The sequence below is a fragment of the Leuresthes tenuis genome, unplaced genomic scaffold, assembly GCF_036924035.1.
Source record: "Leuresthes tenuis unplaced genomic scaffold, fLeuTen1.0.hap1 SCAF_12, whole genome shotgun sequence".
In the NCBI taxonomy this organism is placed as follows: Eukaryota; Metazoa; Chordata; class Actinopteri; order Atheriniformes; family Atherinopsidae; genus Leuresthes; species Leuresthes tenuis.
In genome coordinates, this window is record NW_027325366.1 from 4,200,417 (window position 1) to 4,213,513 (window position 13,097).

Here is a 13,097-nt window from a genome sequence, read left to right on the forward strand (position 1 = left end):
ACTTAAATAATATAGTCCAGTTCAAGCGAATTGGAGTTCAATTCATTGTAATCATAATCCAATCAAATTAAAAATGAATCATCCGCCTCGACTAGCTGGGGTTTGAGAGGACAGAAAAGAGGGGGAAAAAACACCATAACACCATTCAAAGGATACCTGTTGGAACAGGGAAACACAGGTTAATGACCACAATAATACGTGACATTATATAATTTGAGAAATTAAAGAAGAGGAAAAGAGAGTAAAAGTGAGGAAAGCTGTCACAGATGAGGTCCCCCAGCAGTCTAGGCCTATAGCAGCTTAACTATGGGATGTTTCAGGATCACCTGAGCCATCCCTAACTATAAACTTTATCAAAAAGGAAAGTTTTAGCATCTTACTGGCAGCTTGTTCCACAAGATAGGGGCCTGATAACTGAAGGCTCTGCCTCCCATTCTACTTTGTCTGGGAGCCAATGAAGAGAAGCTAAAACTGAAGAAATATGATATTCTCATCAGAACTCTGGCTGCAGCATTTTGGATCAGCTGGAGGCTTTTCAGAGAATTTGTTTGACAGCCCAATAATAAAGAATTACAGTAGTCTAATCCATCCTACTCTCCAGTACCCCCAAATAGACCTTACCAGGGAGGCTGAGGAGTGTGATACCCCTATAGTTGGAACACACCCTCCGGTCCCCCTTTTTAAAGAGGGGGACCACCACCCCGATCTGCCAGTCCAGAGGCACTATCCCCGATGTCCACGCGATGCTACAGAGGCGTGTCAGCCAAGATAGCCCTACAACATCCAGAGCCCTGAGAAACTCAGGACGGACCTCATCTACCCCCGGGGCCTTGCCACGAGGAGCTTTTTGACCACTTCGGCAACCTCAGCCCCAGAAATGGGAGGCCCCGTCTCTGAGCTCTCCGACTCTGCCTCCTCCGAGCACGTGTTGGTAGGATTGCGGAGTTCCTCGAAGTATTCCCCCCACCGACTCACAACATCCCTAGTTGAGGTCAGCAAAGCCCCGTCCACACCATACACAGTGTTGACTGTGAGCCGCTTCCCCCCCCCCGAGACGCCGGATGGTGGACCAGAATCTCTTAGAGGCCGTCCAGAAGTCGTTCGGGGGTTGCCGCCACGACAGGCACTGACCACCTTACAGCCACAGCTCCGACCAGCCGCCTCGACAATGGAGTCACGGCCCATTCGGACTCAATGTCCCCCACCTCCCCCGGGATATGGTTGAAGCTCTGCCGGAGGTGAGAGTTAAAGCTTCTCCTGACGGGGGATTCCGACAAACGTTCCCAGCAGACCCTCACAATACGTTTGGGCCTGCCAGGTCTGATCGGCATCCTCCCCCACCAGCGGAGCCAACTCACCACTAGGTGGTGATCAGTTGACAGCTCCGCCCCTCTCTTCACCCGAGTGTCCAGGACACACGGCCGCAAGTCCGATGATACAACCACAAAGTTGATCATCGAACTGCGGCCAAGGGTGTCCTGGTGCCAAGTGCACATATGGACACCCTTATGCCTGAACATGGTGTTCGTTATGGACAGTCTATGACTGGCACAGAAGTCCAACAACATAACACCTGATTCAGATTGGGGGGGCCGTTCCTCCCAATCACACCCCTCCAGGTCTCACTGTCATTGCCCACGTGAGCATTGAAGTCCCCCAGCAGAACGAGGGAGTCTCCGGTAGGAGCATTCTCTAGTGCCTCCCCCAGGGACTCCAAAAAGGGCAGGTACTCTGAACTGTTGTTTGGCACATAGGCACAAACAACAGTCAGGACTCGTCCCCCCACCCGAAGGCGGAGGGAGGCTACCCTCTCGTTCACTGGGGTAAACCCCAATGTACAGGCACACAGCTGGGGGGCAATAAGTATGCCCACACCTGCTCTGCGCCTCTCACCACGGGCAACTCCAGAGTGGAAGAGAGTCCAACCCCTCTCAAGAGGACTGGTTCCAGAGCCCAAGCCGTGCGTCAAGGTGAGTTTGACTATATCTAGCCAGAACCGCTCAGCCTCGCGCACCAGCTCCGGCTCCTTCCCCAACAGAGAGGTGACATTCCACGTCCCAAGACCTAGCTTCAGTAGCCGAGGATCAGACCGCCAAGGCCTCCGCCTTCGGCTGCTACCCATCTCACATGGCACCCGACCCGCTTGGCCCCTCCCACGGGTGGTGAACCCGTCGGAAGGGGGACCCACGTCATGTTTTCAGGCTATGCCCGACCGAGCCCCATGGGCACAGGCCCGGCCACCAGGCGCTCGCTGCCGGGCCCCACCCCCGGGCCCCCTGATCAACTAGCCCTGCAAATACATGAAAGGCAGACAGGAAATAAAGTGACAAAGCCCACACAAGGTCGTTGAAGAGGAGTTGGAGGAAAGTCACAGAATGTAGAGAATCAAATGTTCTAATACTACACTCTAATACTAGAGACTTTGGTATGCAGTCAGTGTAATGGATAGCAGTTACATTTGTAAACTGCATAGTATGGATATAGTATAATGAGCACCTGTGACTTTAGTTTTTTTTTTTTTTTACTTAAACCTCCTCCCAGGAAATGGACAAAGCAAGAAAAGAACAAGGAAAGATGGATGAATGTAGGACTGAAATGTCAAAAGTGGTTCAGATGAGTAAAAAAGGTCATGCATCAGGACAGTTTGTTCCCTTTAGAAGATGTACTGCATTCTGGCAAAGATGCCTCTGGAGATGTCTAATTCACATCAAATGACCTTTGGATTTTCATTCACTGCACCTTCCTACCTCTCAGTGTTACATGACTGTCAAGTGGAGGGTAGCTTCCTCAGCCCTCCTGTCGGTCTTCCTCTTTCACATCAGTCACATCATCCAAAGTTTATATTCTGCTCCCACCTCATAAAACACTTAACAGTCTTTAAAGTCATTGCATTCTACATTATTAAATGGCATTTTCCTTTCAATATACTTTTCTTCTATTATAGTTTAAAAGTTTTCACATAGCCAAACCTACTTAGTGTGACTGCATTCCTTCTGGATTGAAGCATGACCTGAATTAAATACCCTTTTTCATCAAATGAAGTGATTATGTCTGAAACTGTACTGTTGTTACTTTTCTCTTTCTCTTACCAATATAATAACATTTTTGTTCTACTTCTGTCATTCCATTCCTTACACAAGCCTTTCTTCTGGTTTTTCAACTCTTTCCTCTCCTTTTGCCTTTGCTGTATGATATCCACTTGAGTCTCATAGATGCTAATGCTGAAATATTGCATGCCAGACTCAAATAATGACATTTCTAATACATCTTTCCTAGTTACAATGTGTCAATGTAGTATCAGCTCTCCCGTCAACATTTTGATGTGTCCCTATCAAATTTAAGCATGCAATGAGAAAATGGCAGAGAAATGCTATGCACAGGTCACTACACCATTGCTCACCACTCAATAAAGTGTGTTCTTGACGTCATTCAGAGTGCAGATTAGAAATTTTGAGACTGATGGCAGGAACAGAATTACCCATAGTGGTGCAATCAATAAATTGATAAGTCTGTGTAACTCTGTGCCAATGTCACTCACTGAGCTGCTGTAAAGCTCATCAGCAGAGCATCCCTGAGTTGCATCTTTGCATTTCTAGTCTATCAAGATGCAAGCAAACAGCTGATGTCCTAATGGCAGCTGTTAACATGAGTTATTTTCGAATCACAAGTTATCTGTAAAACAGCCTCCTAAGCCTCCAAGAAGGCTTATAACATGTCAGCTTCAAGGAAAGTCAACTTAAATGGGCTTACTTTCACAACAGACATTTGGACAGTGCTAGGAAAGACACAAGTGTTATTAATGGCTATAATGATGAAAATATTTTCTTTGTGTTCCAATGAGTCATGACTCATGGAAGTGAGCCAGTATGGAGAACAAAAACAAGAAAATGTATCATATGTATTACCTTACATATGATAAGACAAGATATTTGAGATACAGAATGTCAAGACCTTGGTTGATGTATCATTTCCCTCACAGTATCACTGAAGTGCAAATTAAAACTTCCTTCAGTTGACTACATACCATTTAACCTTTTATGGGCTATCCATTTCACAAATGTATAAAGGGTAAAGACATATGGAATTTGTTTTTACCCTGGATGACCACAGAATCAAAAACCTATACATGATGCAACTCTGTAATTTTGTTTGAGGCAGCCTAAGAAAATATGTTATCCAGTGAGCTGCTCAGATTTCCAGCTGGCTCAGGCATCACTGTTGAGCTAGAACCGTGAAACCAGCTTTACACATGAACTGCTGTGTTGTCAGGTGCACAGAGAAATTCACGTTGTTATATCTGTTACATATATATCTATACATATTAAGGCTGGGCGATAAAACGAGGTATCGATAGAGATATGAAACATGGTCGATATACTTTTCAATAGATTACATTCGTCCATCTTTTGACAGACAATACGAATAACAACAAGACTGTGCAAGTTGAACTGCAGCCAAGGAAAATATAAGTTACTGAGAATGTGGTGATTTGGCAATGTGATTCTTTAGCTGTTTGTGAAGCAAACCTGTTCCTTTAGCTTTTCTTATACATACAACTGATATGACAGCAATTGTATTTACTTCAATAGCTGCACAGTCTGGCTTTGTAAAACATACCAACATTTTAATTCCATTTATTCAATTTTTTTTTTCTAAATAAAATATAGGAAAAAATAATGGAGTTGTCGTACAGAAAGAATTATAGACACAAGATCTATAATTTTGTTCTCAGTGGAAAGGGATACATTCAGCACGTCCATGTAAAAAAATGTGGTAGTCATCAGTATTTATCGACTAAAGTTTGACTGACAATACAAGTTCTGAAAATTTAGGAGGTTATTATGAAAACTAACTTAAGCATTTATGTAAAAACCTCAAAATGGAACAAAGTGAGCAGCAGCAAGAGTGGGAACCTCCCTTGTGAGCCATATGAGTCATACCTTATATCCACAAATTCACACATACAGTCAAAAGAGGCCAATTAGGACAGTTAAACCCATGCACCACCCTAAGACATTTACATGGCCACCACAAAGTCAGAGAGGATGCAGAAGATGTAGTACAACTTTGTCTGCTAGCCATATTGTTAAATTCTGATTCAGTTCCAGTTCAGTACAAAGCAACAACAGAAAATGGAGATCACTCGGGAGATTAAGATACACAACCAATTCTGGAAGGAAAGCTATTGCAGCACATTTGTGGCTTTAGAGAATGGCAAACTTTTGCTGAGCAATAGAAGAAGTTGTAACGGGTGGTGTATGGACCCAATTGCAGTACAAAGGAGTCAGAAGACAGTGGTAAAAAGTTCAAGGCTTTACTGAAACTCTGGCAGACAGACAAACGGTTTAGAAATCGGCAAACAGGAATCAGGAGAGGAGAGGCAAAGTTCTTGGTCAGGGACAGAAGGCTGGGTCAAATTACCAGGAGGCAGACGAAGCGGGGAATCAGGGACAGGCGAGGTCGGTACCGGTAAAGCTGGCAGGAGAACGCTGGAAAGACTTGCATGGCAAAGACAATCTGGCAAAGGATAGAGTGTGGAGCTGGTGACTATATGCTGGGCTGATTGCATGTGATGAGAGGCAGCTGTGTGCACAGGTGAGTGGAGTTAACTGATGAGGGGTGTGTGACCGACAGTCTGAGTGGGGCAGAAGCAGGATCAATGGAAAATTACTGATGGTTGGATGACTAAACTGTGACAGAAGTGGTTGAGGAAGAGAAGAACAGCTAGACAGCTAGCTTTTACTGTTTAAGAAGCTTTTGCTGGCAATGTGGTAGAAAGAGAAATTTCTCCACTGGCTGCGATAAGTACTCTCCTGTTTTTTTGCCTGTCATAAATAGGCCTTATTTATTAGCCAAAGCAAAAAAAAAATGTATTTCTTTTTAGACTGTGATGATTGCTTATACACGCAGGAAAAAAAACAAAACGCTGATAATCTGATGACACGGTGACTGATCAAAGTATTGTAGTACAGGTTCTGCTCTCACCACTGTGCATATAAAACTGTTGGTATCATGTATCTGACACCAAATGAAGAATGTCAGTGAAATTAGTCATTTTGCTCCGTTTGCGCTGACCAAGACACTTAGCAGATGGAAAATATGACAACTCTGCTGTTGCAGATGGGAGGCAGAGGAAAAGATGTAGACTTCCAGCTGGAGACAGGAATGATAACATGTCACCATCTCGGATAAGTCTGAACATTTTCCAACATGTTGCTGGCACTACTTTAAGATTTTAAACAAGAGTCCTCATTTTTAAACCAGCCCTCACATTTGTCTTTAGATAACAATAATCTATATGTGCAAAACATTTAATAACTGTGTGAATACATATGTGCCACTAATTTAAAAAATGCATGTTTTCTTTTTTCATTATGTGTCTGCATCTGCATCTCATTATACAGACATATTAGTTTTTATTGATTAATCAGGTCATACCCCTGCTAATACTGAATGATTAATTCTTCTAAACTCTAAAAGCTGATGGGTGAGGTAGCCAGCGCTTCTCATTTGTGTTTATGTCCTTCTCTTTATTTCCCTCTGCTTATTTCTTATCCATCATGACATTTTTTCATTCAGCTGTTCAAGCTCTCACTAAAGTTTTTATGGTTCTCAGTGCTCCAGAGTCTATGTGAGGTCAGAACACTGCTGACTGCTTAATAATACACATGCCACCCACTGTAGAGCAGGTCACTGCCTTTGCAGACAGGATGTGCAGATATTAAGTCTGCACCTGTAAAGATGATGGACTGCAAATTACAGAGTAAAGCAAACCATTTAGTGCAGTACGGGCTGTTTAACCTTGAATTAATACATCACAATGAAATATCCCTTTAAAACATTAATTGTCACTAGCACAGTATTTGTCAAATACAAACCACCTAAAATCTGGGTTAGCCTTTTATTTCAGCAGCCTTAAACCATGTCAGTTTGCAGTGAAGCCATTATTCCTCATAAAGACCTTTAGAGAGGAATTGGAAATGCTCCCTTATCCTTTGAGCCTCTGTGTGGGCAGGCATGTAAACATGTCTGACTGACAGATGAGTTAGTCATGTTAATGAGAACCAACCCAGGAACAAACACTATTATTAGTTTACAAACTTGTTAAGGCGTACTGTAACAAATTATGTGTCCATGCTTGTACATATAGAAAGGATGCACACCTACCTTTAAGTAATTTATTTTTTCTTGGTATAAAGAATTAAACATTAAAGAATATCAGCAGGCTGTGTCACTAAAAAAACACGATTTAATGTTCTTTTTTTTAAATCTTTTTGTAATCAGACATTTGCTGTTTGTTTTGTATGGACTGGGCCAACTTTATCTAGTTTAGCATGTACAAGACTTGATCTGAGCCTCACTCCTCGCTATTAAAACTGCAGCTCCACTAATCCCTCTGCAATTATATCATAATTGAAATCTTCCTGCTAACATTTAGGAATCTCTCTCTTGCCTCCAGGCCTTGTTAAATAAACCATAATGAAAGTAATGTATGGTTTTAGGGATGTTTCTCCAAACATTCTTGAATTTCATTGCTAAGTACACAGACTGCAATTACTATGGTGACCTTAACAACGACAAAAGCCTGCTTTAGAGCCAGTATTTGGTTGAGACCTTCTGGTTTTCACGGTGGTGCAACATGGAGAAGGGATGAGGAGGGTGACCTGCCACATTTGTGGATATGAATAGTTTTCTCTAAGATAATAAAAACACAAATGTTCCTATTTTTACATAATAGATTCCACACAAGTGAAAGCTTTCTGAATATAACTCGCAAGTTGCATTTCTGTCAATTGATTGGCCTCAAATATGAAGCTACCACAAATTACTGTTTACTATGTTAAGATTAGGGATTGAAATTGATAAGATTTAATTGATACTAGTGCCATTATTGATAGAACAATATGGTTATTTAAAAATTCCCCTATTGATTCTTGAGTTCATTGTTTCTCCACACACAGGTAATGCAAGTAAAACGATACTGATTTGAAACTTGACAGTTCTAGGGGATTTTAGCTCCACATCTTGGACACATCTTGACTTTTTTTTAGAAATCAAATTTTCATAAGAAACTATAAAAGCCTACGTAACCTACTGAACATTTGGGTTTTCTGTTGAGGAAGGGTGCAAGCCAGCATGGTGACATTTGTTCACTCTTCTCACTCATTACTTCCCAAGCTATGAAGAGCTTTAGCTGAGCTTTCAGTAGCTTGAGAGCTAATATTAGCTGTAGCAGCAGTCTCTCAGTCAACATTTGAAATGGAGGAAATTAGAGAATATAATTTAGACTTTCTTAGTTAAAGAAAATTGTGCTTAGCATCCTGTTACTGTTATTATAACACAGGATATTACTGTCAGTTATAGATGATCTACACAGTAAATGTAGCTGTAGCACTTTTTCACTGCACTTCTAAATTTCTGAGATCAGCAGTTCTGTGTTGTTGCAGGGTGGCAACACCCATTCTGAAATTCCGCCATTCCGACATCCCGCTATTCCGACATCCCACCATTCTGACATCCCACCATTCCGACATACCACCATTCCGACATGCAAACGTCCCGCCATTCCGACATCCCACCATTCCGACATCCCGCTATTCCGACGTTCAAATGTCCCACCATTCCGACAAGGCTTTCCGTATAAGGAAATGTGTGTTACTCAACAGGTGAGTCCCTTCTTTCTGTTCATGCAATTTATATGTTTAACACATGTTTACAGACAAGCGTTATTAAAAACACAAAGTCTCGGCAACTGGAGGAGGAGAAGCAGACCGCGGTGGTTTTCAATCACACACTCCAATGCCACTTGTTTCAACTTCCGAAAATTTAATCCAGGAAAAAAAGCCTTACAAACATGGACCAAAACGGCTCCATAACACGCACAAGAATCCAAAAGAAACGAAAGTTAACTAAAAGAAAGCAAATTAACAGCATGAAGTGGTCAAAATTGGTTTTACGCATGCCTATATGCGTCTGGCACATGCGTCTTCGGGCTCTCCCACGTTGGTTTGTGGATGAAAGCTATATGTTCAACTGTAATGTCATGTAAAAACAATCTCTACATGACATTTACTCCCAGGTGTGACCAGTTATGTCATTAAGATATCAACAGGCTGTATAAAGCCTTGCGCAACGGCTGTGTGTTTGTGCCAAATGCGCAAAGCCCATCCGCGCTTCCCATAAGTACTCATAAATCACGTGAATAACATGAATAAACGTTTTTACTGTATTTTGTTGTGTTTTATACATTCTATGCTGTCATTTCTCTCTTCTCCTATTGGCAAGGCAAGGCAGAGTGCTCGCAACTGTGTCCTGTGCAGTAGCCGTGATATCTGTAATTGCAATTATTACTTTTGCATATGATGACAGCGTGCAAAAGACGCATGGGCTCTGTGGAGAGCTCCGCTCCAGCTGGCTGCTGTGACAGCTCACTGACACTGTATTTCTGCTTAATCAGTTTCAGTCTCGCCAGAGTTATATTAATATCTGTATTTTTATATTTGAAATGCAGGGGATTTTGATAATAGATTATTAAAGTTTGTTTGCGAGGCTGTGGCCTCTGCATGTGCAGAGCTTGTGCGCCAAACTTTAGGGCGTATTTGCGCCGGCATATCATTAGTGCAAAATGTTTTGGGTGAAAAATAGGCTATTAAAAGGAACTGTCGGAATGGCGGTATGTTAAAAAAAAAAAAAACATACCGCCATTCCGACCATAGGAGGAAAAAAGTGTCGGAATGGCGAGATGTCGGAATGGCAGCATGTAACCGTTGTTGCAGCAGGTCTAGCCACATGTGAATGTTTCCAATGAGTGTCTGTGGATGTACAGAAATTATTGTATTATATCATGTCCATTGGTTTAGACCATTATTTGAATGTCTATTGATGACACTGAAAAAATGTTAAGACAAGCCAACTCATGGGCGTCCACTGACATCGGAAAATGTTTAAGAAGAATGTCACAGTCTGCCCTGTCTCAGTTTATGTTAATCATGTTATCAGTTTATGTTATGTCACAGTCTGTTCTATTAGTTTGTCATGTCACAGTTTATGTTTAACCATGTTTTGTTCTAGTCATGTTTTCCCCCTGTCACGTTCAGTTCACTCAAGTCACCTGGTTAATTGTTCACAGCTGCACCTCATGTCACTGATCACTCCCCTCACAGTATTTAGCTTCCTGGTTTACTTTGAGTCACTGCAGAATCCTCACTATCCCCCCATGCTTCGCACGAAGATAAGTCTGGTTTTCCTGCCTCATAGTCTTGCCTTGTTTTTCATAGTATTCCATGCCATAGTCTTGTTTTGTCATAGTTTTGTTACCATAGTCTTTTGAATATCATAGTCTTGATTTTTTGCTCACAGTTAAGTATTTTTGATCCGGCTCCGCCGCGCCTTTCGTTCCTGCTGTGCTCCCTGTTTTTTGTAAATAAACCTTTTTTTAAACTAAGAGAGCTGCATCTGGGTCCTACCTTCCCATCGATCCTGACAAAGAAAGGTTTAACTGGTTAGAATTCAGATGTCCATTGTGTGGTAGAACTCTCACTTTTGTACTCAATGCCTGTTCGTGTGCTGCTCTGATTTATTTATTCTGATTGAGACACAATCAGTGGGGTTACATGGCATTGTAAAGAATTTAATTAATGGCTAAATTACAATAAGACTGAGTTATTAAGTTCATGTATACACCTTAGTCTGACTAAAATTGGACCGGATCGGGTTCCTCGCAGTCAGATTAAGACCCCGAGATAACTCGGTTGATAGTCGCATTAAACATGCTTGTAGACAGATTTATTGGACTGGGAATTGGACTTTGCACTCTGCGCATGATCGAGATTTTTTTCTCAGGGCTGTGACCTCGAAGTTTAAAGAGTTGATATTACCGTCGAAAAGAAACAAACAACACGATGGAGAATGTAAGAAGGTGAAGAGGTCAACTGGAAGTGGCTCTAATACCACTAGTTAAAATGGGTACAGCGCTACCAATCGCACCAGGGTATGACATACTTTGTGCCAATGATTCCATTTATTCACCGCCATGTATACTTGGATAATTGCCCTTGCCCAAATAAGGAGCATAGTTCAACGATAGCTATAATTGGATTAATCTCATCATGTAGACCCACTGTCAGATCTCTTTCCCAAGGGAAGCCTGGCCAGGGCAGCAGCTTAAAACATTAAGTTTCGAGGGTTAAAACAAACCAGACAAGAGGCCACATAAAATAGTCAAATAACAACAACAAAAAAAACAAATACAGTCAGATCAGAGCAATAAAGTTAAATAATGGTGCTTTCATGTAAAGCAGGAGAAAGAACAGTATGAGGCTGATTCCTCACAAGTTACTCAAAAGGTTTTTAAATGTTCCAAGAGAATCTAGTTCCTTCAGGTTCAGAGTGTTCTGTAGTGAATTCCAAGCAGAGGGTGCAAAATGCATAAAAGAGTGCTTGCCAAATTCCGTGCGAACTTTGGCGACTTTTAATAGATAGCGCTCGTTGGAACGTACAGAGTAAGTACTCTTGGTTCTTGTAATATAGCCACATAAATATTGGGGGAGTAGGCCTAAAATGGCTTTTTTTTTTTATATAAAAGTTTGTCAATGTGAGAGACAGCATGCAGACAACGCCACTCAACTCTGCCATATAAGGTACAGTGGTGAGTGAGCGCTTTATAACTTGTAACAAATCTCAGGACACCATAATACACAGAGTCCAGAGACTGCAGAGACTTTGCAGGGGCATTCATATAAAGAAGGTTGCCATAATCCAATACAGAAAGAAAGGTGGCAGAAACCAACTTTTTCTTGGCAGCAAAAGTAAAGCATGTCCGGCAATAAAAGAAACCCAGTTTTAGTTTTTTGTTTTTTGATCAGGTTCTCTATATGAGATCTAAAAGAAAGCCGATTATCAATCAAAACACCAAGGTACTTATAACAAGGCACTACGTCAATTGCGTTCCTTTGTAAGGAGAACACACTTGGAGGGGGCTCAGGGCTCAATAAAACTCACCCTAATCGCAACAGTGCAAGATTTTTGGCTTCTTCAAACTTAAAGGAGCATTGTGTAATTGTCTGCTGTTCGTCAGATTCTGTCATTTCCGAGTACGTTTGAACGCAACACTCCATGCATCAGAGAAACTACGGTGGCCTGGTGCTGCGTACAGCACACACTACCCAACACATCCATCACGCAAATGTGTCACAATGTCTTCTCCATCGAGTGAAACCACTTTTAGAGATATAAATTATAAATAGATGTTACATTTGGTCAGATCTTCTGTGAAAAGATAACTTACAGTGAATGTCACTCTTAGTTGTTCTGCATTATATTTGTGTTTTGTGGACCCCAGATAGCTACCTGCGTGGTAATAAAAGCTAATATCAGCTACGTAAGACTAACGGCTGTTTGTATATAGTCTGATAGAGGGATAGCATTAGCAGGCAACACGTTGTATCTGGCTGATGTTATCTTCAAAGCCTCTTAGTATCACGTTACACTTTGATTGAAATCAGCTGATCTCCATAACATTATGCCAAGTGATTTCTGTCCAGCTAACAAAGCTATTTAGCAGTTTTGGTACATAAACTCACGTGAATCAACGTTACGTTTGTTTAATCAGATAAGCCGATCGTCTGCAAAGTAGTAGCGAATGAAGCTTGCCCCACCCTTTGCCCCTTCTAGGCCACTGTAATTAATATGGCGACGCAAGTGGTGTCCTCCGGGTAAGCCTTTGTGTAGAGTGGTACGCGAAAAAGGCGAGATCTAAAGTGATAAAAATGTAATGACTTGTTTCATAGGGTGACTATATAGCACTAACAAAATAGTTATATGTATTATATTCCATTTATATTAGTAAATCACCATAAATATTACACACTGCTCCTTTAACTAGGATAATATGAAATAACTTTCTTTACTGGTTATAGATTAATGTCTATCACTATTCTCTCATGTGTCCAATATAATTGTTTTGGTTGGTTCACAAAAAATAACTGAAGAGTAATTTTCAGTCTTATATTAAATAAATATTTTCTTTCCTACATAAATAGAAGACTAAACATGCATGACTTAAAAATAGTTGTCTTTGATTAAACTTAAAAAGCATT

At 41.4% G+C, this 13,097-nt stretch overlaps 1 protein-coding gene across 1 annotated transcript in view; it reads left to right on the forward strand.

The window, feature by feature from the left end:
• Positions 1–13,097, forward strand: part of ramp1 (receptor activity modifying protein 1) — a 95,951-nt gene that overhangs the window by 63,509 nt on the left and 19,345 nt on the right. The window lies entirely within an intron of this gene.